The sequence below is a fragment of the Malaclemys terrapin genome, chromosome 9, assembly GCF_027887155.1.
Source record: "Malaclemys terrapin pileata isolate rMalTer1 chromosome 9, rMalTer1.hap1, whole genome shotgun sequence".
In the NCBI taxonomy this organism is placed as follows: Eukaryota; Metazoa; Chordata; order Testudines; family Emydidae; genus Malaclemys; species Malaclemys terrapin.
The window spans coordinates 73,031,159-73,058,293 of NC_071513.1; the positions used below are offsets into that span (position 1 = coordinate 73,031,159).

At 42.6% G+C, this 27,135-nt stretch overlaps 1 protein-coding gene across 1 annotated transcript in view; it reads right to left on the bottom strand.

Moving 5' to 3' along the window:
• Positions 1 to 27,135, bottom strand: part of DNER (delta/notch like EGF repeat containing) — a 292,283-nt gene that overhangs the window by 245,777 nt on the left and 19,371 nt on the right. The window lies entirely within an intron of this gene.

A 27,135-nucleotide genomic window follows, 5' to 3' on the forward strand; every position in this document is an offset into this window, starting at 1 on the left:
TACCTTGTCCTGAGTGCGCATGTGATAGGTGCTGTGCATGGTCTTGTTCACAGAGAAATACTATGTTCATTGTTCACAAAAATGTATCTTTGTGAGGAATTCACTCCCTTTTTCCCATCCCACAGCTGCGACTGTCTCCCGACCTACCACGGCATCCCCCTCCCAGAGGCTAGATTAGGCAGAGAAAGAAAAGGACACGGGACGACATGTTCTCAGAATTTATGGGCTGCTCCCGAGCCGAGGCGGCCCAGCAGACCCAGTGGAGGGAGAACATGTCGCAATACCAGCGATCACACAGCGAACGGGAGGAGAGGTGGTGGCAGGAAGACCAGCAGGCGACTCAAACGCTGCTTGGACTAATGAGGGAGCAAACGGACACGCTCCGGCGCCTTGTGGATGTTCTGCAGGACCAGAGGCAGGAGGACAGAGCCCCGCTGCAGTCTCTCTCTAACCACCCTCCCCCGCCACAAAGTCCCATACCCCCCTCACCCAAAGTCCCAAGAAGGAGGTGCGGCAGGGGCCGTGAAAACTGTCACTCAACCCCTGCAGACTGCTCAAGTACCAGAAGGCTCTCTTTCCCAAAAATGTGATAAGTCCTTTCCTTCCCGCCTCACCCAAGCCCCCGTCCCAGTTTCATCCCCTAACTGTGTAGTTGGTAATAAAAAATACGTTTCTGTTAATTACTGTTTCCGTCATGTTCTTTTAGAGGAGAGTGTGTTTGAAGTGGTGGAAGGGGGTTGGTAATTGGAGAGGACAGTCACCTTTACCAGGGTACAGACACGGGGGCAGGTTCAGCAGAAGGTCACACACATTGCAGTCACTAGGCACCCTGGTCAGTCTGGGAGGTGGTTTTCATGTTCTGGGGGGGGGGGTGGGGGGGGACTATGTCACTTTGTGGCAGGGGAGGGCGGTTAGACATCTTATGCAGCGGTCCTTAGCCTGGATCACAGAGCCACGCAGCAGGGGATCTGTAACCGTCCTCCCCCACCACAAAGTCACATAGCCCCCACACACAGAGTCCCGAAAAGGAGGGGTGTCAGGCTCCGTTGAAACAACCAGTCCACCACTGCGACCGCTCTAGGAGCAGGAGCCTGTCATTCCTCGAGTTTAGAAGCGTTCTTTCCATCACTACGCCCACTCCCCACCACAGTCTGCGTCCCAGTTTCAATACTTTACCGCGAAATCCGTAATAAAGAAAACGGTGTTCATTAACAAAGTTCCGTTTATTTTATTTTTAAACGTGTGTTGGAAGGGGGTGAATGGGGTATGTAACTGGAGAGGATAGTCAACATTAACTGGGTAAAAAAACGGGGACAGGTTCAGCTTCTCTTTAAACAAACATAATAGTCACAAGTTACCCTGCTCACTGAGGAATCTAGCTTTCAAAGCCTCCCGGATGCACAGCGCATCCCGCTGGGCTCTTCTAATCGCACGGCTGTCTGGCTGGGTGTAATCAGCAGCCAGGCTATTTGCCTCAACCTCCCACCCCACCATAAAGGTCTCCCCCTTGCTCTCACAGAGATTGTGGAGCACATAGCAAGCTGCAATAACAATGGGCATATTGGTTTCGCTGAGATCAGAGCGAGTCAGTAAGCTTCTCCATCTCCCCTTGAGACGTCCAAAAGCACACTCCACCACCATTCTGCACTTGCTCAGACAGTAGTTGAAGAGTTCTTTTTCACTGTCCAGGGCGCCTGTATAGGGCTTCATGAGCCAGGGCATTAGCGGGTAGGCTGGGTCCCCGAGGATCACTATAGGCATCTCCACATCCCCAACAGTTATTTTCTGGTCCGGGAAGTAAATGCCTTCCTGCAACGTCTAAACAGCCCAGAGTTCCTGAAAACACGAGCGTCATGAACCTTGCCCGGCCATCCGACGTTGATGTTGGTAAAACGTCCCCTATAGTCCACCAGTGCTTGCAGCACCATTGAAAAGTAGCCCTTTCTGTTAATGTACTGGCTGGCCTGGTGGTCCGGTCCCAGGATAGGGATGTGAGTTCCATCTATAGCCCCACCGCAGTTTGGGAATCCCATCGCGGCGAAGCCATCTATGATCACCTGCACGTTTCCCAGGGTCACTACCTTTGAAAGCAGTAGCTCAACGATTGCATTGGCTACTTGCATCACAGCAACCCCCACGGTAGATTTGCCCACGCCAAAGTGGTTCGCGACTGACCGGTAGCTATCTGGCGTTGCAAGCTTCCAGAGGGCTATGGCCATTCGCTTCTGGACAGTCAGGGCTGCTCGCATCCGGGTGTCCTTGCGCTTCAGGTCAGGGGACAGCAACTCACAAAGTTCCAGGAAAGTTCCCTTACGCATCCGAAAGTTTCGCAGCCACTGTGATTCATCCCAGACCTGCAGCACTATGTGGTCCCACCAGTCCGTGCTTGTTTCCCGGGCCCAGAATTGCCGTTCCACAGCATCAACATGACCCATTGCCACCATGATGTTCACGGCGCGGGGTCCCATGCTTTGTGAGAGGTCTGTGCCCCTCTCAGACTTAATGTCCTCACCGCGCTGCCGTAGCCTCCTCGCCCAATTTCTCAGCATCTGACTCTGAAAAAGGTGGACGATAAGGTGCGCGGTGTTGACAACGGCCATAACTGCAGCGATGATCGCAGTGGGCTCCATGCTCGCAGTGCTGTGTGTCGTTCGCGCTGTCACTCAGAAAAGTGCGCGAACTGATTGCCCGCCGGCGCTTTCAGGGAGGGAGGGCGGGAGTGAAGGTTGAATGACGACAGTTACCCAAAACCACCCTCGACACATTTTTTGCCCCAGCAGGCATTGGGGGCTCAACCCAGAATTCCAATGGGCAGCGGGGACTGCGGGAACTGTGGGATAGCTGCCCACAGTGCACCGCTTCCAATGTCGATGCTTGCCCTGTTAGTGTGGACTCACAAAGTCGAATTACTGTCCTTAGTGTGGATACACACGTTCGACTTTGTAATATCAGTTCCACAAATTCGACTTAAGTAGAATCGAACTACTCTCATAGTGTAGACATACCCTTAGTAGGGGCTGAAGTAGGGGAAGGAATGGAGGTAAGTTGTGTTAACAAGAGAGGAATGGGTACAGGATGAGGAAAACTGAGGGAAAGAGTGAGAGGGTGGAACGCAAGAAGCATGTTGGACAGGGAGAGAGAGATTGAGCTGAAAGGTTGCAGGTGGTAGGAGAAGGCCAGAATGAAGGTGGGACACCCAGTCAATGGCAACAGAGCAAGTAAGAACAAAAATCCAAAGTCCAAGTGCTAAAGATGAGTAAATAAGATGTCATGAAGCTTCTATAATGGAGAAGCGACGGAGAAGAAATATATGAAATAGAAGACAAGCTGATTAAGGCAAGGAAAGGCATTTATGTTCACCCAGTGTCACAGGGTGAGCGGGGCCATTTAAGAGGGAACTGGTCCAGCCCACCTGTGTTTCATTAACAGCCTCTCCATGGGTCTTGTATCAGAGGGGTAGCCATATTAGTCTGAATCTGTAAAAAGCAACAGAGGGTCCTGTGGCACCTTTAAGACTAACAGAAGTATTGGGAGCATAAGCTTTCGTGGGAGGGAAGAGAGACGGACAGACATAGGTGCACAGCCCTGACTGGAGCCAGAGGCACACTGGTCCGGCTGGCCCTGTGCTACCAGCGTGCCCCTTCCTGTTGAGGGGGGCCCATGCTGCGCCACACAGCTCCCCTGCCCAGCGCCCCCTGGATCCACTATGTCCAGAGCCCCCCTACAACCCTTCCACCACAAATGCACAGTGCTGTGCACACACACCCAGCCCAGCACCCCCTGCCCACAGCCCCACCACAGCTACCCAGCACCCCACACAGAACCCCCCACTCGCTAGTTTCCCAATACACACAGATTTCCCCTCCCTCCCAGTGCCCTTCCCCACAGCCCCACCACCACAATTACACAATGCCCCACACAGACCCGCACTGCCCAGTGCCCTGACACATACAAACCTCCCCCACTTCCCAGCACCTTCCACACCCTCACAGCCCAGTGCCCCACACACACCTCCCAGACATTCACTCCATTACACCCTGCCCCCTTCCCTGGCATACTTACCAGCCCTGCTGGGAGGTCTGTGGCTCCTAGGGTGAGAGCGGCAAGGGGAGGCTCCAGACTCTCCACATGCTGCGCCCACCACAAGCACAAGCTCCGTGGCTCCCATTGGCCGGGAAAAGCGCCAATGGGAGCTGCCAAAGCCGCGGAGCGGGGCTTGCAGGCGCCAGCAGTATGCAGAGCACCCCTACCCTAAGAGCCAGAGGGACCTGCCAGGGGGGGAGGTAGGGAGTCCCGGCAGTGCCCACCTGGGGCGGTTCCCATCCCGGGAAGCATCCAGCAGGCTGGTCCCTCTGGTTCCTAGGGTCATGGGTCAGGTCAGGGGATGGAGGGCTCTCTGCCCACTGCCAGCGCCTGCAAGCCCCGCCTCTGCAGCATGTGGCGCTCCTGCTGGCAGGCGGGCGCTGGGAGCTGCCCCAGGAAGTGGAGAGTGGCGGCACCGCAGCTGCGTTCTGAACGGTCCCCGATATCGGGACAAAGGGCGTCCCAACCGATGTAAGGTCGGGACACAGGACAAGTCCCCTAAAAATCATAATATCGGGTCCCCTAATATCGGGACATCTGGTCACCCTACTGATAGCGGCCATCTCATCTAGTCTCTACAAGAGCCAGAGGAGAGCAGAACACAGGAGGAGGAAGCCATAGCAGAGACTGCACAGAGTAAGAAAGGCTCCTGCAGGGAAAACCCTGAGACCAGAAGAGTTACTCCAACTAGGAAGGGCTGGGAGTGGTCTACTGAAGCAGGAAAGATCCTGAGATATCAAACAGAGTTTCTAGGTAAGCAGGCCTGGGAGTAAGACTCCTGCAGTGAAGACCCGAGACACTGGGGAGTTTGAAGATGGTATCTCAGCAAGGAGGGGCTGAGCCCAGCTTAAGGCTGGGGATAGGAGGAGACGTCTTATGTTTATTTTGAACTTTATGCCAAAAAAATGAGACCCTAAGAAGAGGTATTACTGAACAGAGAGAAGCTTGTTTCAGTTACTGAAGAGTCAGAAGGGGAATCATAGAAAAGTAGGGCTGGAAGGGACCTCAAGAAGTCATCAAGTCCAACCCCCACTACACTGTGGCAGGGCCAAGTAAATCTAGACCATTCCTGACAGATGTTTGTCCAACTTGTTTTTAAAAGCTTCCAGTGATGGGGACTCCACGACCTCCCTTGGAAGCCTATTTCAGAGTTTGACTGCCCGTATAACTGGAAAGATTTTCCTAATATCTAACCTAAATCTCCCTTGCTGCAGATCAAGCCCATTACTGCTTCTTCTACCTTCAGTGGATATGGAGAACAATTGGTCACCATCCTCTTTATAACAGCCCTTAACATATTGAAAAACTTATCAGGCCCCCCCTCAATCTTCTTTTCTCAAGACTAAACACGCCCATCTGAACTTACTGAATGGCCGTATTTTGCAGTGGTGTTTTGATAATTCTGTTTTGCCTTTGTTTTCTTCTACATTTTATATCAAAAATTTGTTGTGCTATATGTTGTATAACAGTTTGTGAAAAGGTTAGAAATATAAACTATTTAATTATATATCTATAGCTATAGATATATTTCATCTGCTCTCCTCATTGTCTTCTATTTTAAAATTGTGTTAAACTTGGACTAGTTATTGTCTGCTGTAAACATCATTATTTCATGTTCCTCATAGTTTTGGAAACATTCTGAACAAACTAAACACACTTTAGTCCAAATATTTCCACCATTGGACAAAGGCAACAACAATCATTCCAGCCTATTCCGACAATTATCTCAGAAAAGTCAAGGTAGCTGTCACTCTTGTTGGTATCATCCTTGTGAGGGAGGATGTGGTAATAAGCTTCAAGCACTCACAAGTTGAGAATGTCAAGAAGGGATCCAAATTTTTATTATATACATATGAAAGCAGAATATGAGACAAAATGTGGACATAAATATCTCCTCAAAAGGAAAACTCCAGGCTTTGCCCTTAGAGTTTAAAATTTAACTTCTTTTGCTAGCATTAACTGGTACTGCTGTATCTGAGCTGTTGCTGTGCCCTCCAAAAGTCTGGCTGTTTTGTGATGCTACTGCACATGGCACTTTTAGTGATAGCTTTCCTCGGGCTTAGTCTATGCAGCCTCAATTGTTTTCTGTAAAACACATTAAAACACCCATTACTTCTGAATGCACATTCATTGACCTCATGTTCCAACTCCACGACAGAAAAAAAAGACAGTAATTATCTGCAAAAATTCTAGCCAAAGCTAATATTGCTCTTTCAAACAGATGAAGCAGTTTTGAGAATGCTTTAGTCTTGCCAGGTCACAATCTATACTGGCCCCAATAGACCTCTTCAGAAACATCAAACTTTACAGACCCAGAAACTGCTGAACAATCTACTTCTCAAAGAGCTTATTCTAAAAAAATCAAACCATGTGGTGAAAATATGTTAAATACAATTACTGTCAATATATTTGAAAATGTAGAAAACATCCAAAACTATTTAAATAAATGGTATTCTATTATTGTTTAGCAGGGTTATTAATCACAATTAATTTTTTTAATCACTTGACACTTGACAAGTTTTTAATCACCAGTGTGTATTTTGTGTCTCTTAATTTCCCCCTAAGTTTTGTTATTGTCAAACAGTTTATATGTTTTTGTCAATTTTGGGGGGATGGAAAGTCTTCAGTGATACCCAGGCCACCCAACCATCTTTTGAGCATATGTCACAGCAACACTCCATCTAGCCAAGGAAGGCTTGACGCAACTCCCTCCACCCATGCATAGCACTCTAAGGACCTAATTCTCTCTCTTTGACACCATTTAATTGAATAACGGTGTTCCTGATTTATAAACCAATACAAGTGAGAGGAGAATCAGATCCTGAAAGCCTGATAAAAGGGAGTCTCTGAAGAACAATGCAAGACACACGTTCTTACTAGGAGTTGAATGCAAAACTGCCAGCCCAGTGAGAAAGTCAGAGCAACATAGTAGCTAACAGCTTTCAGTCATAAGCCTCCCATTCTTGGAAACTCCCTTGTTTATCCTTCCCCCCATGATGGTGGCTTTCATTTTTGGGAGTCTGTAATACACACACACAGCTTCAGAAAATGAGACTGTTGATACTTTTTATTGCTGCAGAAAGGAAAATATACTGTGATGTTAAGAGAGCCTGCCTAGAAATTTTAGAAGTGTATTATTACTCTTTTGTTCTATTTGCAGCTTGCATACTGTTGCACTGTAGTCTCATTTTTATCACCCTAAATTACTGAGTGATTTGTGCCTGCAAAGTTGAGGTCAGATTTGGGCCCTGTGACTCTACTAGTGTAAAGTCACTTATGATTACTGAAGTTTGTCTTTTCCTCTTTAATAATAATTATCATGCTTAGCATATTACAATTTTAAAAGGGCTGAGCAAACATCAACTGATGTATAATACAGCAATGATAATGAACTACTTCTTGGAGCAGTTCGACTACACCAGTCTTTTTTCTGAAAGTAGTTCTCTCTCTTTAAATTGTATATTTCAGTGTTACTCAGGACAGTAAAACTCATAGCTATATAGCTCTGCTTGCTGGCAATCACTGCCTTGGCCTCTTGGCGGTTTCCATTATAAATGCCATATTCTTACACTAATTATTTGCTTTCAGCTTAACATTTTTAAGTATATTGATAGTTTAACATGCTTTAGTATCGTTTCCACAGTTGACAATATTGGCAAAAGTGACTGGATAAAGAAACAAGATCAATGGTACCATAACATGGATTCTTTTAGAACCTCAGCAAGTTACTTGAGTACAATTATATTATTGATCTTGTCCGTTAAATCCTACTTTTATTATAAAAATAAACAAAAAAGGCACTTAACACTTCGGCCATTGCTGCGGTTTCTGTTATTGCCCTTCCCTCTATGGACTGTGCCTGGTGTGGGTCACAGCTGAGAATGCCAAATTCAGAACAGACTGATAAAAAATAGGGCAGACACATCCTAAACTGGTTATTCTGGCATTAAAATTCACCCAACCAGTAAAAAATAAGCCCCTGTATCACCATAATGGTTAACAAGAATCTTTAAAAACAAACAAACAGTCTCATTAGGCAATCCAGCCCCTACCACCACCCAGATGTCAGGTCTTTATGATGAGAGGTTATTGAAAACCAGATCCATCATATTAGGTTCTTCTAATCCCACAGGATTAGCCACTTCCCCAGGTCAATATATAATTCAGATCTTACCCCAAAATCAGGCTTGTAGCCTATTCTTTAGTAACTAAAAACTAAAGATTTATTAATATAAAAAGAAGAGTGTTATTAATTTTTTAAAGGAATCATATACATTACAACTGATTTCAGAATTTGCAGGTGAGGATAATAGCAGTGGTGTTAAATCTGCTAGTTTGTAAAAAGTCTTAATTTATTTTATTTGTGCCCTTTATTTTTCTTTCATTGTAAATCAATATGACAAATAAGTAATAATGATGATGATAATACATTACAAGAACATTATAAGAAATGCCAGATATAAAGCTGCTCAGGCAACCTTCAGATAGAAAATTCCAAATCCCATTTTTATCTAATTCTATTGTAAGGGGAATATTCGTGTCTTCCGGGTGATAAGTACTGTCTGGACAAATCAGATGGTCAAGTTTCCTGCCCATTAGGCAAACACAAAGAAGCAGGTGAGTAGCAGGCTCAATTGCATCAGGCACAGCAGCACCATGCTGCTAGTCAGAAAGAAACAGCCCCGATCAGAGTAATAGAACTGAACAACCAGTCAGAGAGAAAGGGGGACTGTTCTACAAAATGCTAGCCATACAAATACCACCTTGAGAGAAGGGGATGGGACCAGAAACAGGTACACTGTTGAACATACCTGAGGCTGAGCCTAAAGCATGTCTACATACAAAATTATGATGACCTAAGTTATGTCAACATACAGCCACTACAATAATTAAATCACTTTTGCATGTCCACACTACACTCCTTGTGTCAGCAGTGCATATCCTCACTAGCAGCGCTTGCATCAATGCAGAGGGCAGTGTACCATGGGTAGCTATCCCACTGTGCAACTTGCTGCTATCTAATGCAGAGTGTTTGGGAAGGTTTTGTAATGCTTCATGGGGCCAAATGAGTTGTGCAGAGGTGACTAGGAATAGGATTTCAACATGCAGTGTTCTCCATCCTATAATTTCATTTGCATCCCATAATGTTTCACAACTCTTCAAAATCCCTGTAAAACCCTGCATCTGCCATCTCTGTCAGAAGCATGAATCCTTCGCAGCTCTGCAATACTGTGAGAAGTGTTGTGAGCACAGAGTGCCTGATCCTGCAGTATTTGCAGAGCCACAAGAGGAGCCACAGGGAACATGATGATTGCTTGGAGATGAGATTGCTGTGGGACGTAGAAAGAAACAATTCAAAGTTGTTGATGGCATTCAAGGAGCAGCTGCAAATGGTGGTTCTGGACCCGATAAACAAGGACATTATGCAGTTTTGAGATGAGCAGTGGCTGCAGAACTTTCGGATGCGCAAGGCTATATTCCTGGACCTGCATGTGGAGCTCACCCCAGCCTTCCAGCACAGCCACATTAAAATGAGATCTGCACTGACCATGGTGAGTAGCAATTGTTCTGTGGAAGCTTGCAACTCCTGATTGCTACCAATCAGTTGGGAATCAATTTGGAGTTGGGAAATCCACTGTGGGGGGGTTGCTGTGATGGAAATATGCAGGGCCATTAATCACCTCCTGCTATGAAGGACAATGACTCTGGACAATGTGCAGGACATAGTGGATGATTTTGCAGCAATGGGGTTCCCAAACTGCAGTGGGGCAATAGATGGCAAGCATATCCCTATGTTGGCACTAGACCACCTTGCCACAGAGTACATCAACAGAAAGGGCTACTTTTCTATGATACTGCAAGTGTCGGTGAATCACTGGGGATGTTTCACCGATATCAGCATGGGCTGGTCAGGGAAGATGCATGATGCATGCATCTTTAAGAACACAGGCTGTTCAGAAAGCTGCAAGCAGCAGCTTTGTTTCCAGACCAGAGGATTACCATTGGGGATGTTGAAACACCAATAGAGATCCTGGGGGACCCAGCCTACCCCTTACTACCGTGGCTTCTGAAGCCGCACACCAGCCACCTCAACAGAACCCAGAAGCGTTTCAACTACAGGCTCAGCAGACGCAGAATGACAGCTGAATGTGCCTGTGGCTGTTTGAAAGGTCGCTGGCGCTGTCTACTCACGAGATTGGACCTCAGTGGGAAAAAAATCCCGATGGTTATAGCTGCCTGCTGTGTTCTGCATAATATCTATGAAGCATAATATCCCAACAACTGGGCATGGGAGAAGTTTCCGCTGGGGTGGAGGTGGAATGGCTGTCTACTGATTTTGAGCAGCTGGGTACCAGGGCTATAAGAAGAGCTCAACGCAGAGCTATTCAGCTCAGGGAGGCTTTGAAAGACCACTTTAATAATGAGCCATGGCAAAACGTGTTGCTGTAGTGTGCTCTGCTTGGCATTGCTTTTTTGCACCAAGTCTGAACCCTTGTAATGAATGCTATGCGTGTGTAGTAATATAACATTGCAAATGAACCTATTGCTGTTACCTGTGAATGATGTCAGCCCTGGGTCAGCATATGTTGTAAACTAATAAAGATGAATTACATTTCCATAAATAGACTCTTATTCCAAACCCATGCACACAGACACATTTATAACTGAACGAAACTCAATAAATACAGAGGAAAGAACTTTTGAATGGGAAAGAACAGTCATTTCCATTTCACAAACACATACACCAACCATGTCTTCCACTGGTCAGTGTATGTGCAGATGTGACTGCCTGTACTCTCCCCCGAAGTGGAGTGGCAGGGGTAGTGCAGCAGCCCGAGACACCACGTGGAATGTTGGGAGGGTGTGTAGGGAGGCCCCGGAATGCAGTTCTCTGTGGGCTGCAGAGAGATGCGAACACAAGTCTGTTGAACCTGAAGGTCAACAAGAGCCTGCAGCATATCTGTTTGCCGCTTGAGAAGTGTTGGCATCTCCTGCAGCACTTCTTCTCTCTGCCCTATCCCTGGCCATGCTGTCCACAAGAGAGATCCTCCAAGTCCTGTGCTCGGTATCTGAAGCAGCAGAGGATTGCAGGATCTCTTGGAACATGTCATCCTGCATTCTGTTCCTTCTCCTACTTATCTAGCTGAGCCCCTCTGCTGGTGTGGATGGAGAGATCCTCAAGGCCACATTTCCAGCTGCAAAAGATACAATGTGAAGAGGTACTATTGCGAGTATATTCACAAGATAAATGGAAACTTGATATGCTGAACTCACTCCCCTGGACCTACACAATTTTCAAGCACTACCTTCTCACTTCTCTTTGGGATTCATACAGCACAGTGGAAGATCCAGCAATGATGAGTACGGCCCAGGAGGAGGGGGAGAGTTGAAATAAGGAGGGGATAGCTCATGGCATGAGTATATGCTGAGCTTTAAAGGGGAGAGGCATGTACCTGGCCACTGGGCTGCGGAGTTCAAAACGTTGATGAGATCAGTCAAGGTGGAGCACTGTGGGACACCTCCTGAAGGCCACTAAAGTCGATGTAAGTAACAGTGTCTACACTGACACAACGTCAACCTAACTGCATCGACCTAAGCGCTACACCTCTTGTGGAGGTGGAGTTAAATCAGCCTCAGCGAGAGCAAGATTTTAGTGTAGACGCTTACAGAGTTAGGTCAACATAAGCTCCCCTGTGTAGATCTAACTGTGTAGAGTAAACCAGGCTTAAGTTAGAATGTCTTGTCTGTTAGTGCTCTAATCACAGGTCTGCAACAACTGGGCATGGGAGAGACTGTAGCTGAACAGTCCAGACCTGGACTGTAGGTAATTTCAAAGACATAGCTTGCTTTAATGTTAAGGTGCAGAATATCATGATAAAAGCTATTTTTGGCAGAAGAGCAACCAATAGTTTAATTGGCCAGCCAAGCAAATACTCTTTGTAATAAAAAAAAACAACAGTGTGACTGCATGTGTACACTAATTGATCATTGATTTATAAATTAACCATTTTAAATACATTTGTATAAAAATTAACACTCTATACACAGACTTTGTTGATTTTTAATTTAAAAATATCTTGACATCATCACAAAACTCAAATTTTAAAAAAGGGTTAGTACTGACTGTTCCTGATTAAGACATTTCCCTTAGAAATTCTCCCTTAGAATACTGTTCTGAACTATGTATTTAAAATATATTTAATGAGAAGTTTACTTTCCAGAATTCATGGAAACCTAAACCTCAATAGTTTTCAAGTCAGAAAAACAAACTGCTTTATGTAATTCACAGAAAGCATGAAAAGCTTATCAATAAAGTACTGTCTTTTTGTAAGTGGGTATAAGCCCTTTCGAATTCATTCCCTACATTTACATGATTGCTCTGCTACTTTTGAAATATATGGAATAGAAATAGTGAAATGTTTTCTATGACTGCTCTGTAAAACGCAACAGAAGATCAAAATTTTTGAAACATTGCTTATCAGTTGTTACACAATTGCTAAATACATTATTTCAACTATACAGATATTGAAACACTTGCAGGTCAAAAGTGACCTTAATCTTGAGGTAAAAGACTTCAGAGAAATAACTGCAAGTGGAAATGTCTCAAAAATTCATGCTGGTTTATTACAGCGATTGCTGATGGATCCACGGATTTATATGTATCTGATCAAGTCAAAGTGTATATCAGAATAGTGAACGATGGGAAATAAATAGACTCACTTTGTTGACATAGTAGACCCAGAATCTGGGACAGGACAAGGAATATGACCATTTTTTGGATGGAATCCAAGGCATAATCACTTATATCAGAACTGGCAAGCCTGATTTAGATTATGCAGTAGAGAACATGGGAAGTTCAGGTGGCACAGAGGTTAAATTTAGACAAGATGCTCCTCTCTTACTGGTGTGCACTACCAGTTTCCCAATTCAGATTTCAACAAGAATTATTTTTCACGTTTGAATATATTGTGCAAGACATTTTCAAAACTTACTATTAAAAAACATATGCACATTGATTTGCCTTGATGTCACTAGAAGATATGGATGTTCAGCAACCAGAAAAATGAAGCTCTGTGCTTTTAACCTCCATGAAACATGGTTTGACACTGGCTATGATCCAGCCTTGTGGTTCTGACAATACTCTAGTTTACTCATGAGATAGATATCCATAAAAGCTCAAGTTCAATAAATCCTCTTCACTTAATTAAACCATTCTATTGAGATCAGTTCATATTATTCTAAATGGTGTAGCAGGTTCAAAAAATAACAAATTTGTAATTAAAATGTAGACAGAGCTACTTTCTAAATAATAATTATTTTTAACTTCTATTGCCAAAAAAAATGTAGGTGTTTCATCATTTTCTTATTATATCTAGCTGTTTTCATCTAAAGTATAGACTTGTTCCAGGTTTTAGCTTCACAGTTTGTTTTCACTGAATCATTTCACTAATGAAACAAACTAATTTCTCTACTGTATGTTGCATGAAAGAGCATTACACTGCATGCCAGTAACATTTTAAGAACTCAGCCTAGCTTATACAATCAAAACAAGCACATTAGCAACAATAGTCACTAAAACTGGTATTTTTATCCACTACAAATGGTAAAAATTAAATTAAATTCACCGTATGCAAGAACCGTAAGAACATGGGATTTCAGGGACCCTGCCATGGTCTCCTCCTCAGGACATCAGTGGTCTGGTATGGTGATGACTTGGCCTTCTAGCCAGTTCACACAACCTTCTTGGGTATCGACGTCCCAAACAATGTCTGACAGAATAATGGCACTCAACACATCTTCCACCCACCCGGGGCTACTCTATAGTCTCAGGCATGGTCCACCCTTTAAATTTAGATTGACCTAGCTACATCACTCAAGGGTGTTAAAAATTCACACTCCTGAGTGCTGTAGTTAAACTGACTTCCCCTCTCCTCTCCTCCCCCCCCCCCAGGGATGACGTAACTATGTTGACAGAATAATTCTTCTGTAAACCTAGTTACTGCCACTCAGGGAAGCAGATTACCTACATCCATGGTTCTCAAACTTATTTCATCGCACCCCCATTTTTTGTGTCTGTAGTCCCTTACGTCCCCGGTCTCCCCACTGAAGTACATATACCGCTGCCCGGTTCCGAAGGCAGCGCCACACCAGCAGCAGCGCAGAAGTAAGGGTGGCATTGTGAAAAGCCGTATTTGTCAATATCACTTTTCACAACAGAGTTAGCACTCCATTGCCACTCTTACTTTGCTGCTGCTGCCACGCTGAGGCTGACAGCTGGAGCCCTGCTTACCCAGGGCTGACAGCTGGAGCCCCGCTGCCGCCACCACCTGCAGGGATGGGATTGGAGGGGAAGGAAAGCCTGAGCCTGGGTTGCTTTCCAATGAGGGACTGAGGGGGGAAGGAGAGCCCAAGGCCCCTCCTGGAGACAGACTGGAGGTGGGTAAGGAGAGCCCGAGCCCCAATCCCAGTGAGGGATTGGGGGGCAGGGAATGAGAACCCAAGCCACCTCCCGGTGAGGAATTGAGGGTCCCCTCCCCTCTCACCCCTCCCCGCCTCCTGGATGTGCACAAACAATCTGCAAAAGCCCCAGCTGCCTGTGGCTGACAGCTGGAGCTCTTCAGCGCGCCTCTTATAGTTTGAAAGCCACTGACCTACATTGACATTAAACCCCCTTTCATCGATGTAGGAAGCATCTGCTCAATGGCATAGCTGCAGCACTTCAGCTGTGCCACCGTAGCACCAGTAGTGTACACACGCCCTTAGTCGTCTTCCAGTTCAATGGCTCACAGAGCTTCCCTCTACGAAACTCAAAGATCAGACAAAAATATAAACTGAGCAACTTCTGCCCATCCCAGGCTTGAGCTTTTACCCCATCTTAGGTTCTTCCCAGTTCTCCACTCTTCTACAGAGCGCTGACCCACAATGCTACCTCCCTAGAGTTTCCCCCCTTTTTCAAGGCCCACTCTGTTCCTTTTGCTTTTCCCATGGCTCTCCTGCCACCCAGTTCCTGTTAAGCGCTTCCCACAGAGATAACTCCAGCTCATGTCTCTTCGATTTCCCACCCCCACTTGCATTGAACGCCATTCTTTAAATCCTCCCAGAGCCGGATACACCCTGCAGGTGTAACAAGGTGGGACTAATAAAGCTCTCAGACTCTAGTTAAGCCTTTCCAGGCCATTTTGGGGTTTATACTCCCCATCATATATGTCCTAAAGGACCCACCATGGAAACTGTTACATTTGGGTCCTTGAGTAATTTTGAGGATCAGAGCCTAATAACACAACTTTTTGCAAAAGGTATGTCCTTCATGCACAAATATTGGTGCATACAAGTATAAAGTTTTTGCAGGTTCAAGTCAGCTGACAAGTTTGTTTTGTTCTTGAACTGTCATTACAGTTTATTGAATCAAAACTGTCTTCACCTAACTTCACCACTCCTAATACAGTAATAATTAAAGCATTATACCTTGTGAAAGTGGATCATCAAGGTGCTCATCTCACCCCCTCCCACTCCCCCCCCACACACAGAAAGATGCAGCTATTTTCCTGTTCACTCGTCCCTCTGTTCTTTGCTGGAAATAGAATGTGCATGTACAGAATATCAAAATGTGTGATCTATATGCAGAAGGAGTGGCAAAAAAAAGAAGAGTTGCTGAAATCAGCAAAATCCAGGAAATTCAGAGGAAAGGCTGAAACTTCTTACCTAAACTCACTGATCATCCTTTGTTATTGAGAGGCAATGTCTTTTTATTTTCCTTGCCAGGAGCCTCTGCTCAGATAGCTGGGATCTAGCCGGGGCCCCACCCAATTAACAGTATTGGATGGGCATGGTAGTTGTGACCCCGACACCCCTTTTCACATCCTAGAGTTGAGAACTCCTGCTGAAAAACACCCTTTTCCTACTTACTCAAAGGATAGGTAAAACCGAGTTTTAACTCAAAATTTCCTGATTTTAGACAGACCTTTTAATTTCATTTTAAATTTAAGAGTTTGTGTGATTTTGTTTTATTAGTTGATCTTAAATCACAAGCAATATTAAAATAAATCAAAGTTAAATACTGTAAGAATATTGGATATAACTGAAATGAAAAAGTCCAGATGATCTTGTAAAATCACAGAATCATAGAAATGTAGGTCTGAAAGGGATCTCAGGAAGTCAAATTCCAGCCTCCTAGGCTGAAGCAGGACCAAGTAAACTCAGAAATGATGAGACTGCATCTACATTAGAAAATAAATATTCTCTAGACTGCAACATTTTGACAACCATTGAATTATTACAATCATTCTGAAATGTATATTTATCTTTTTGTTGATTTTTCAATTCCCTTGGGACAACAACACTACAAGGTTACAGGACTCTCCCCTTCAGTTACTTAGCAACCAGCAGCCTTGAATAGAAGGTAGGACAAAAAGTACATGGTATGATAATGTAGCTTGCACTGCAATGTACAATAGAGTCCAATTTTTTTAGTATTAATACCATAGTTCTCGCCTGATCCTAGTTGGTAAATGAATTCTTCCCATGATCAATGGAATTGTTGTTATGACTGGTCTATTCTGATATGGTCAAAGATTGAACATTTTTAGTTTATACGAACAGCAAATTCATTTAAAGTCTGCTAACAACAGTGTTGGTAACAAATTCTACTTCAGAGAGTTCAGGGGTATTTGTTCATGCCAAACCAAAGAACAAAGCATCAAGGACCACAGCCTGGTAAAGATGCATAATAAAGGTGAGTACATAAAAATGAGTGGAGCCTTTTACACTCTACAGTTCTGGTCAAGTAACTATACACCCAATCCTGGAAGCCTTCTATGTAAAGAATGATCATTGAATTCAATGGAATTTCATTCAGGGAAGGGTTGCAGGATCAGGACCCACGTGAATTGCTTTTTTCTGGGGATCCTGCTGCAGCAGGGTACACAAAGGTGGCATGTTAATATCACTACTTATCTGCTTTCTTTTCCGTTTTGTCTAGTATATGTTTGTTCCAGGTAATTCAAACAGTTAGGGTGAAAGAGCGACTTGCCCATTAGTTTTCATTCTTCAAATGCCTAAAGAAATCTATTTAAATAAAGCAATATTATTTGAATGGACTCATGCAGTTCTTATCCTCATAAAATAAACTAGAACTTAAAAGTTACTTACCAACCTCACTTGAAGCAAGGGTATTTTAACTTTAAATGCAGTGCTAAATAACCATAAACATCATGTTAATTTTTTGGAGATTAATAATGTGAAATAATTTGTGTTTATATTTTAAGACAACAAGTTCTCTCTGGCTTTATGATTGCTATACTACCAGATGTTTATAAGTAGCTCTCCAAAATAATCATCCACAACTGAGAAAGTTTATTTTCCTCCTAAAAAATCAGCTAAGTATTCAACCACGCAGTTAGCTAACAGTAATTTCCCCAAAGAAACATACATGAGACAAGAACATACAGTGTCCATTAATCATTTGTCAAGTTTTGTAGACAATAATGCAAAGAGGGAATTGTATAGAAAAACCCAATTGCTTTCTTTACATTTTATTGTCACACTGAACTTGTCTCTGACAACAAAAGAAATATCTTGTTTTGTGAGTTACATATACTACTAGAAAAAATAAATGGATAAGAGGGTGCATTTACTCTAGGATTATGGTCTATTCTTAGGGACAGACTGCTCACTAAAATTCATCAACTATTAAATGATGCTTTTCGTCTGCAATTTTTATTGAACATTTTTATTAACTAATTAGAAGTCAAAAACAGAAATTAGTTAAGATAATTACTCAGTTCATTCTCAGAGTGAATTAATAATTGCGTCAGGATATTGTTAAAGAGAATCACAATTTTCACCTTCAGGGCACTGGCTTAAGTGGTAGTTAACCAAAGTTGTCTAAAAGCTGTTTTGTGACACATATGTATCACATCACATATGTATAATATAAGAACTAGGGGCCACCAAATGAAATTGATGGGCAGCAGGTTTAAAACAAATAAAAGGAAGTCCTTCTTTACACAGCGCACAGTCAAACTGTGGCACTCCTTGCCTGAGGAGGTTGTGAGGTCTAGAACTCTAACAGGGTTTAAAAGAGAACTAGATAAATTCATGGAGGTTAAGTCCATTAATGGCTATTAGCCCGGATGGGCAAGGAATGGTGTCCCTAGCCTCTGTTTGTCAGAGGGTGGAGATGGATGGCAGGAGAGAGAGGTCACTTGATCATTACCTGTTAGGTTCCCTCCCTCTGGGACACCTGGCATTGGTCACTGTTGGTAGACAGGATACTGGGCTGGATAGACCTTTGGTCTGACCCAGTATGGCCGTTCTTATGTTCTTATATGTACGTGAACACCAGCATCACAACTGATACTAACTGGCACCATCAATGGCAGTCTTATCAGAGATGAAGGACTGAATTGATGTAGAAATTTAACTACTGCCTTCAATAAGAAAGCTGTTAGGCACATTGCCAGGACACTATATGGAGATCAGACATTGCATTCCCCATATACCTAATCTGTGGATAAACAGAAACTTTATTCTTCAGTCTTCTGTTTCACAGAAACAAGTTTTCGACTCCAGATGAAGATAGGCAAAGCTAATGGTCATCAGAAATTAAACTGGGGTTTGAAAAACAACCAATTTAGAGGTTCTCAGGAGAATCTCAAATGAAGAGCTAAATGGAAAACTTTCATTTAGCACTGTGATTTGTAAATTACATTCAAGCCTTGACACCCAGGTGACAGGTGAACCATAAGTCTCTAATACAGACTAAAGTTTAAATGATCTTTTATATATCAAATTTGCACCATGCTCAGGTTTGGTTTTTGTTTGTTTTTTTTAAGTAGGCCTAAACATGTCACTTGCATTTAATGGACAACTGAATTTTTTTTTAAATATTTACATTGACTTTCCATAACAAAAAAGCTATAGATCATATGGTAGTTGTATGTAGAATACACAGGATACGCTATTAGACAATCTAATAGTCACCAGAAGGACACCAAAAAAACCCAAGGTCACACACAAAGTATAGTGATAGCATTTCAGATCGCCTACGTAGGGCTGAAATTGATCTGATATAGCAGTACTTCCTTGCTCCTCAGGCCAACTATACTTGCTTTTCTCTGCAATGCTACAGAGCAACACAAGGCACCAGCCTTCTCCTCTCCCTCCTACACACAGCCCAACCCACCAAACCTCTCACTAAATTTACACACAAAAGGAATACTGAATGCAGCCAACAATGGTTGCAGATTACTAGTAAAGAGAGGTTACTAGTAACTGTTCTTTGAGAGTTTTGTCTGAGCATTCCTACTAATGGGATTCAAGCACCTCCAGCATTGAGCTGCAGAACTGTACAGAAACACCAAGTCCACTGGTGATGCAGTGGCACTAGGGTGACCAGATAGCAAGTGTAAAAAATCAGGACAGGGGGAGAGGGGTAATAGGTGCCTATATAAGAAAAAGCCCCCAGAATCGGGACTGTCCCTATAAAATTGGGACATCTGATCACCCTAAGTGGCACTCTTCAGCTAAAATAACATCATTAGCTCTGTGTATATAAGGGAGCATGCCCCCACTCAGACTCTCTCAGTTCCTTCTCCCAAGACCAGAGTTAGTCCTGAAATACAAAGAACTCTGATGCAGAGAAGAAGGTGGATGTGTAGTGTGAATGCACAGAGACAATTCTCAAACAACAACAGTAACCGTAAGGACTGGTCTACACTGAAAACTTACATCAGCATAGCTTCATCTCTCAGGGTTGTGAAAAATCCACATTCAAGAGACATAGCTATACTACCTTAACCCCCACTGTAGACAGCGTTTAATTGATGGAAGAATTCTTCTGTTGACCTAGCCCACCTCTCAGGGAGGTGGAATAACTAAAGCACCATGAGAACCTCTCCTGTTACTGTAGCGAGTGTATACACTGAAGCACTACAGTGGCGAAGCTGCAACACTGTAGCTGAGCCGCTGTAGCAGTTTAAGTGTAGACACAGACTCACGCTCTTCGAGGGTCTCTGTACATTCCCACTAATGAGAGATTAGCAAGCAATGCCCCCATTGGAGGATGGTGAATAAGGAGTTCTAGGCAAAAATAGAATTAGGTCAAATTGGGTAGAACATGATACCAAGTCTAATAGTAGTGCTTAGTGAAACTAATTCCATGTTACTTTTTTGCAAATCTCTACCAGGGGAACTTGTCTTAAAAAGACTATAGAGGAAGCTGTGTCCTTAGTGGAGTGTGCCTTTAACTCATGGCTATTGGCTTCTTGGATAAGGAATAGCAGTGCTGAATATATCGCTTGATCCAGTGGCATAGAGTCTGGTTATTAATAGCCATCCCTCTACATCTCTCCCCATAAACTACAGCCAGTCTGTTTAATTGTCTAAATGCTTTCATCCAGGGGTTCTCAAACTTCATTGCACCGTGGCCCCCTTCTGACAACAAAACTTACTACATGACCCCGGAGGGGGGGACTGACACCTGAGCCCTGTCCCCCCAGGGCCAAAGCCCAAGGGCTTCAGCCCCATGCAGGGGGCCTATAACCTGAGCCCCACCACCCAGAACTGAAGCCCTCAGGCTTCAGCTTTGGCCGGGCAGCGGGTTGCAATCCCTTTTTAATGGGGTCACCAGGGCTGGCATCAGACTTGCTGGAGCCCGAGGCTGAAGCTTTGATGGGAGTTCCCTGATGAGAGGAGAAACTGCCAGCAGCGGAGTATCCAGCAGCAATGAACTATCAATATAACTCAGCAGCAGAGCCTCAAGCTGAGAATGGGTGTGTGCTGAAGGTGATGCTGACACCAATAAGGAGTTCCCGTAGAAATATGTGCCAGTGGCAGAGAAGGAGAACAATGCCTCTTCTACTTGGAGACTCTCTACGTACTGGAATGCTTCCTCCTCCTTTTTCTCCCCAGAGAAGAGTCACAAGGTGGACAGGAAGCCTGCCTTTTGGTTACGGCATCAGCCAGCACCAATTCTGATGGCACCAAAGACTTCAACAGTGACGCCAATACAGACCATGTTGATGATGCATGTTGTCTAGATGGAGCCTGCAGTGCTGGATAGGAAACTTAGGCATTGTAGGCATTAGCATTGGGGAGGCGGACCTTGGGCCTGACAAGACAGGATTGCAGGCTTCTTCGGTGATGACACTAACACAAAAGCAGACTTCAAACCTCCCACAGAGTATCACGATGGTCCAGTTCAAGGTTTACTGAAGCCAAATGCACTTGCAGAGTGAGCTGCCTGATCATCTTTGTCTGATAAAAGCATCTCAAATCGTGCACTGTGATATGATGTGCGATTCTCCCAATCACTCAAGGCACTGGATATGTGTTTCTGACTTAGGGAAGACTACTGAGTAGATCACACACCTTTTGAACCCCCTATGTGATTCAGGACCCAACATGGTCTCAGAGGAACAAAGACCAATGGTTCCAACTAAGCTAATTATAACCATCTGTTTGAAGAAAACAAGCTAACTAGCCTTTGCTGACAAAACAGAAAGATCCATTAGCTGTCAGGGGCAGCAAAGACATTGACATGAGCTAGAGAGTGCAACCCCTTATATTCACAGAGCCAAGGACATCATTCTAATGCAAGAGCACTACTGCACTCCCCAGCAGACATGGCTTTTTTATAAAGTTCTGCAGCTGTATGCTAGAAGCGCTGAATCCCATTAGTGGGAATGCACAGAGGTCCTCCAATCAGAAATAATTGTTTTATTATGTTGCTACAAAAGCTACTTCTAATGGCAATAATGTTTCTTTGCTTATTGTGTAATTCCAATGCTACAGAATAAAAGAGTTAGCCAAGATGGCTGCTTCTGAATACAATATGGTGCCAGACTGGAATTACAACCATAAGTGAAACCCTTGAAGTATGCGGGGAAATGGTTCCGTAACAACTTTATATTAATCCACTAAACATAGTCAGATAGCACTAATTTAACCGAGAATATAATTTAGAGCTACATAGGTGTAACTGGGAAGAGTAATTTGGCCTGCAGAATCTACTTCTAATGATGATGATACATATGACAAAGAACCAAGCTTGGCTCTCGCTTCCCTGAGTGAGTTTGCAGGGTTGATACTTGGGAAAAACAAACCAACCATCATTTTATTTGTACCATGAGAACAATTGGTACTGAAAACACTGATCCAAAAACAAACATCAGACTCCGCAATGCCACTTAAAAGGGAACTTTTAAGCTATCAAATGTTTTTTGTTGTTGTAGTTTTTCCAAAATTTGAGACTTCTTTTAGGACAAAATTAAAGATTTTTTTAGAAGTGAACTTAATTTTATAAGAAATTCAAAGAAACTAAGGTGAATATAATTATCAGGAGCAACAGAAATCACATTATTGAAACTACAATGAAACCTGACTTAAGGGAGTTATAAAAATCAGGTGTTAAACAGATGTTCTCCTAATTAATGTGTAACAGAACTATACAATTACATTTTGAAATTCTTGGGGCTCTCTCTTAAAATAAAGGTTGCCTAATAAGGGTAATTTTTATACCAGTTTCACTGTATATTTAATATCTTAAAAGCAGGTTTAAAAACAGACTAAGACATATGCCCAAAAGCAAAATTAGCCTGATAGTCCAGTGGCAGGATGTTGTGTTGTATGTGGCGATCGGAGTCTAGGAATTAAGCTTAGTTCTTAGTTCCCAAGTTAGCAGCAGCAGCATACTCAGTCCCTGCTGGAAATATATTTTGTACATCAAATTAATGCCCCCCCCTCAAAAAAACCTATATAGTCCTGGAACTTTGCCATTAGTGCTTTGCAACTGAGCAGGACTTTATCATTCTGGTATGGATCTCGATAGCAGATGTTAGAGCAGTGGCTCTCAACCTTTCCAGACTACTATACCCCTTTCAGGAGTCTGATTTGTCTTGCATACCCCCAAATTTCACCTCACTTAAAAAACTACCACGATTACAAAATTGGACATAAAAATACAAAAGTGGCACAGCATGCTATTACTGAAAAATTGCTGACTTTCTCATTTTTACCATATTATAAAATAAATCAACTGGAATATATATATATATATATATATATATTGTATTTATATTTCAGTGCAGAGTATATAAGGCAGCATAAACAAGTTTGTTTGAAATTTTAGTTAGTACTGGCGTCGCTAGTGCTTATGTAGCCTGTTGTAAAACTAGGCAAATATCTAGATGAGTTGATGTACCCCTGGAAGACCTCTGCATACCCCCAGGGGTACGTGTACCTCTGGTTGGGAATCACTGTGCTAAAGGGTATCTATTACGCATGCCTCAAAGTTTAACTTTTGTCCTTTCCTCCAGTGCCTGCCTCTATTTCATTGTTTTATATAAATGTTTTAAATCTGCAATATATGTTTCCATAGATCCCTTTATCCCCCCTGCCGTGTTGCTATACGATTAAAGCCACTTATCCCACATTTCTGTAATCTGCAACCTAGTTATTGTCTCTGTCGTGTAGCCCCCTTCCAGTTTCCCCGGGGGTTAGCATTACCATCTTTAGCAGACTCTCCTAATGTGATACTATATTGTGCATGAATAAGGCTACGATTTTGTCATGGATATTTTTAGTAAAAGTCAGGGACAGGTTGTCACATTATGCCCCAGCTGTCATTCCCAGTATGTTCTTCAAATGAATTACCTTATCTAAACATAAAATGCAGTCAGATTATCCACTCATTGACTAATATGCTACATTCAAAGATCAAATGCATTATAAACTTTTAAATTAACTATAACAGTTTCTTGGTCCATGACTGGAGTTCCTAGGTGATACTGCTATACAAACAACAATATCATGGTTTCTACTTATAACTAATGACAACTTCATCCTAAAAAACATCTCTATCATCATGCTACTTTTTGTGCCATCCCTATTAATTTCAAGAAACTAAATCTATCACCCAATTTATGATCAGAAATTTATAATTGGGTTGCATCACCTTAATCAATAATTATTTGCCCTTTCTTGCCAGTTGTCTGCAAAAGCAGTTCAGGGTGGGGGGGTTAAGCTGTATCAAAGCTATCCAAATAAACCATAGACAAGTTTCACAATGGACCTTGAGCCTCTGATTCACTCCATAGAATTGCTTTATCTCTTATAATAAGCACTCCTGCATTATGGGTACTCTATGAAGACTCAGGATGCCCTGTGTGCAGATGATTACTGAAATATAACCCATGTCAGATTCTCCTTGTTCACAAAAAGTAATGCAATGCAAGAATGCCCTCATTTAATTTGAGCTTCTCCTGTCAGAAACATCATAATTGGAATCTGAAACAGCCCTTAAGACAGTGATTCTCAAACTTTTGTACTGGTGAACCCTTTCACATAGAAAGCCTCGCAGTGCAACCCCTTCTTATAAATTAAAAACACTTTTTATATATTTAACACCATTATAAATGCTGGAGGCAGAGCAGCGTTTGGGGTGGAGGCTGACAGTTCGTGACCCCCCATATAAGAACCTTGAGAACCCCTGCCTTAAGACAAAAGAGACACTGTTTGACCTTTCAAATTCCTTAGTATGTGCTGAAACACCTAATCATTTCCCCAATCATCTTTTTTACCTTTTTAGAACTTGGGCTCTTAATCAGCCAAATTTTTAAGTCCAAATATAGTCAAGTAAATTAAATCTAAATGTGTCCTTACTTAAATTAAATATATTAATTTCCCAAAACAGAAGACTCAGCACCATTTTCTGCAACTATCACATATGCAGTCATCATGCACCATGCTATATCATCAGGGGTAGGCAACCTACGCCATGTGTGCCGAAGGCGGCTCACGAGCTGATTTTCAGTGGCACTCACACTGCCCGGGTCCTGGCCACCAGTCTGGGGGGCTCTGCATTTTAATTTTAAATGAAGCTTCTTAAACATTTTAAAAACCTTATTTACTTTACATACAACAATAGTTTAGTTATATATTATAGACTTATAGAAAGAGACCTTCTAAAAATGTTAAAATGTATTACTGGCACGCGAAACCTTAAATTAGAGTGACTAAATGAAGACTCGGCACACCACTTCTGAAAGGTTGCTGACCCCTGCTATATCATTAACAATGCAAGATCAAGGACCTGATCCAGAAAACTCTTACTACTTATGAGTAAATCTCACATGACTAGTCCCAAGGTTTGCAGGATCAGGCCCCTATGTTGTAACATCGTCTTGATGTCAGACCATGACAATAAATACCAGAAAACAAAACTTTCCTCCAGTCATAAGGTGCTAGTGTGTTTTATGGGGCACAGCAAAGAGCTAGGAACCAGGAGTGTCTACAGTTCCTGCCAGTCAACTTTACTTTTAGTAGTAGTATTCATCAAGGTCACGCCTGAAAATACATTTCAGGATCAATTCATGTATCTAGATATTTAATACATTTTAAAAGTTTGACAGATCTGCCAAAGAATGTATGGGATACTTTACCAAAATATTGAGAAAACTGTATATGGCTATCAACAATGAAGAAAAATAAAATATCAAATTTTATATTCACCAAATAGCATTTTGGTAAAATTTATTTACTAGTTTTCCTGAGCTGAGCATGATATTGATTTGAGTTATTAGAAGATCTCACTGCATAGTGGCAACACCTTTAAACAATAACAGGAGCAATCTGCAGATAGTTTTACAGATTTGCTCAATTTATATAATAAACAATTAGAACCTCACATCTTAAAACTAGGTATTCTAAAAATGTGTACAGAATATACATTTGGATTATCTAAATTATGAGAGAAATGAGGAACATAAAAATTGCCATAATGCATCACAACAGTGTTCCAATTACACTTCTACCCTGATATAACGCTGTCCTCGGGAGCCAAAAAATCTTACCATGTTATAGGTGAAACCATGTTATATCGAACTTGCTTTGATCCGCTGGAGTGCACAGCGCCCCCTCCCCCCCGGAGCACTGCTTTACCGCGTTATATTCGAATTCGTGTTATATCAGGTCGCGTTATATCGGCGTAGAGGTGTACTTCACTGTGCGTTCTCTGACAGGACACACTGCCAGATATTTTAGAAGCAGGTGCAAGAAACCTTGTAGTAGACAATTATGGGGAAACTTGCCAATACAGCAATATTTTCCCTAGGCCTATCAAGTGACTTATGTCCTGAAGTTATGTGTGTCTCTTTTTTTCTTCTTCCTTCAAACTGTCCTATTTAATGAAACTGCAAATGTTCTCATTGTCCATATTAAAGTCTAGTTCTTCCTTGAATCCTGCTAACCTTTTGGACTCAGTAAATTCTTGTGGGAGTGAATTCCACAAGCTCATTATACATTAAGTTAAAACAAAAAATATTTCCTTTTCAGTTTTCCATTTATCATCTTACAATTTCATTATTCTTGTATTATGAGTGGGTAAATAAAAACATTTGATTTGACTTCTTGTTACCATTCATTATTTTGCACCTTTATTAGGTACCCTCTTGTTCATTTCCTCTCAAAACTAGACTGTTCATTCCTTCCAGTCTCTCTCCTTCTATGGAATCCCTTGCATGCTTCCAACCATTTCTGCTGCCCATCTCTGGACTCGTTTTATTTCTGCCCCATCCCCCCCCCCTTTTTTTTTTTAAATTAAAGAGAAGGTGACCAAAAGTGAATTTCAGGGGACAGTATGCTATCGATTCATACAATGGTGTTATATTTTAAACACTTTCTGTATTATTATTTATAATTCATAATATCATTTGGGGTTTTTTGAGCACCACTGCATAGTAATATGTTTTCAACAAGCCATACAATGACGACATGTGAATCTTTTTCCTGAGTCCAATTCATTAGAACATGCAAACGTGATCCAAACTATTCCTTCCAATTCGCAATTGTCAACACTGAATTTCATCTTTGTTAGACTTTTCTGAATTTTCTAGTAGAAAGGACCAAGAAGTAGTAATCTACACAGGAAAGATGGATTATTACCATAAAGAAAAGCCTCTAAGTACAGAACATGCCTTGTATTTCACCTTGCCTTGTTCTTGAAGTTGCTAGACAATCTTCTCAATTAAACTGGCAATTTGGTTCCTCTTGTGA